This window comes from Nanorana parkeri, unplaced genomic scaffold (assembly GCF_000935625.1).
Source record: "Nanorana parkeri isolate BGI_ZX_2015 unplaced genomic scaffold, ASM93562v1 scaffold6, whole genome shotgun sequence".
In the NCBI taxonomy this organism is placed as follows: domain Eukaryota; kingdom Metazoa; phylum Chordata; class Amphibia; order Anura; family Dicroglossidae; genus Nanorana; species Nanorana parkeri.
In genome coordinates, this window is record NW_017306274.1 from 4,246,692 (window position 1) to 4,249,353 (window position 2,662).

The following is a 2,662-nucleotide window of genomic DNA, read 5'->3' on the forward strand; positions in this document are numbered from 1 at the left end:
TGCAGCACCCTCCCCATGTTAAGGGCATGTGGCCTGGTATGGTACAGGAGGGGGAGAAAGCTGCTCGATTGTCCCCCCCTTTCCTGCTCTTCCAGGCCGCTGTTCCTGTCAAGCCAGAGCCATAGCTAGTAGGAGCGTGTGAACGAGCGAAAAAGCCACATGTCCTCGGTACTGGGAGGGTGCTTTTCCAGGGTCGCCCCTGGAAAAGCACCTTGTCCCAGTGCCGATGGGGACAAGGGCCTCTTCCCCAAAAGCCCTGGGATGTTGGTTGTGGGGTGCGGGCAGGGGGCGTATTCACATCAGGGTACCCTTTTAAAAAAGGGGCACGCAGATGCAGCCCTCCCTTGTGAATGAGTAAGGGGTACCCCTGCCCATTTACAAAAGGGTTGCAAACAAGTTTTAAAAAAGAGGCCAGACTTTTGAAAAAATCTTTTAAATAACAAAAAAGACAAGTTTTTGACAAGTCTATCATTAAACCCCCCAACCCCCCCCCCCCCCCCCCAAAATGGACCCACCGACGTAATCCAAGGTCAATCAGGGTTGTCCACAACAACTCGTCAAAATAAAAAATAAAACAAGAAAAAAGAAATAGAAATAAAAATTTTTCAAAACAACGCTGGCCGATCCGCCCCCCTGCGGCGAACTCCTGACGCAAAATGGCATTTTGACAGATGCCCGCAAAATATAAACAATTGTCACCGCTAGCTCCGCCCAACTGTTTACAGTTGTACGGCATCTGGCAAGGGAGCCATGATTGGGCAAAGTCATCATGACTTTGCCCAGTCATGGCTATTACAGAACACTGTGCCCTGATTGGGCAAAGTCTTGCACCTGTAATGTGGTCAGGTGCAAGGCTTTAGCCAATCAGGTCTTCACAAGGCGCAGTGCCCCGTGGGGCGTTCGCTGAACACACAAACTGCCGAAGTTCAAGCCTAACTCGTGCTCGACTCGAACATCGAGCCCATTCCTACATACATGTCTAATTCCTACCGAATTGCTCAGCTTTACACGGCTAACAGGTTTGTTCCATGAGGAAACACAAAGAGAAATGAGGTCATGTAAACTACTGTAATTCCTAACAGATCTGAAGGGCAGTGGGAGTAGCTGTCAACGGACAGGAAGTTAAAGAAGATCTCCCCCCCCCCACCAAACAAAAACCCTGACTATTCCCTTTTCTGCCTAAAGCTAAAAGAAAAGTTTTGGCTCTGGATATAGTTTATGTTCCTCCTAGGGACAGTGTGGCTAAAGCTGTGGTTGACATTGTGCCCTAAGAAGCAAATACTATTAGTAATGAGCAAACCTCAGAGAAATCCACTCTGCCAGCGATCTGCCAGGTGGATATTCATCCTCGGCATGTGTAATGAACTTGTAAAGGGATTTGTTGGGTCCATTAATTATTTTTTCAAGGAGCCTATGTTCTGCCGTAGTGCAAAGGCTTACTTCACTGGAAGACCTCAGGGCAACAAGTGAATAAAATACAGCAGGGATTCCTTCTTAACTGCATGGCAGGGGTGCTGGGGATTATGGGGCAGGCTTTGGCGATTAATAGACCTAAACAGGAAAGACAGAACATGAACCATCCCAATGAACTAGTTAGCAGTCCAAAGGAACCAGCATATTAAAGGCCATCTCCAGGATAATGCGTGACGTGGACACTTTCGATTGGCTATCTAGTGTCGGGGTCCTCTCAGGATCCAGAAGAAGAGTGACATCATCACAAAGGGATGGAAGGGGACTAGTTTTGAGGGACCATCTGCAGAACTTGGTTTGCAGGCCTCTGCACCCCAGAAAAGGTGAAGCGATTGATGTGGAGGGGGGATTTAGGTGATTAGAACTTTTTTCACAAGGTAATGAAAAACAAAAATGGAGGGGGGTGGGAAGTAGGTATAGGAGCGGGGTCATATTTTGGGAATTTTCAGTCTAAATTTAGATTTGAAGGATTCTATCTATAACAAATTGCTAGCAGAGACCATAAGGCCTTGTTCACACCAAGCGCGGAGCTGGTGCAGAGCAGATCAGTTGCAGACCAGATCAAAACTGCGTCCAATGTATTCCAATGGTATTTTTTGCTCCAAATCACATCGCAGCGTGCAGTTCCAGAGCAGGTCCAGAGCAGGTGAAAAAACTGCAGCAAGCCCTATTTTACCTGCTCTGGATCTGCTCTGGATCTGCAAACGCATGCAAATGCCTGGAACGCACTGAAAGCCCATTTTAAACGTAATTTTTTTTTTTTTTTTAGCCAAAAACGCATCTAAAGGACCAGCGTACATGTGCAGAAACCTGACCGGATCTGCTCTGCATTTGGTGTGAACAAGGCCTTAGAAGATGCCACACAGTGAAGCAATATTGTTATTTTTTTCCTGCTATGCCATTTATTATTATTGGTATTTTTGGTATCATTATTATTATTATTATTATTATTACAGATGTAAACCCTAACCCCAGTGATGACATTTGCAGCCACTTCCTGTCTACATGCAACTGCTGCACATCATTCCTCAGGACAGGTTTCCTGAAGGTGAATAGAGTGGACCACACCTGTGCAATGTATTAGGGCATGGCCACTTATAGTCACCATTGAGAGAGCATGAGACAAGGTGACAATGCTGGTGATCAACTAGGAAAATGGGGGGGGGGGGGGGGGGGCAACCCAACAACAGGA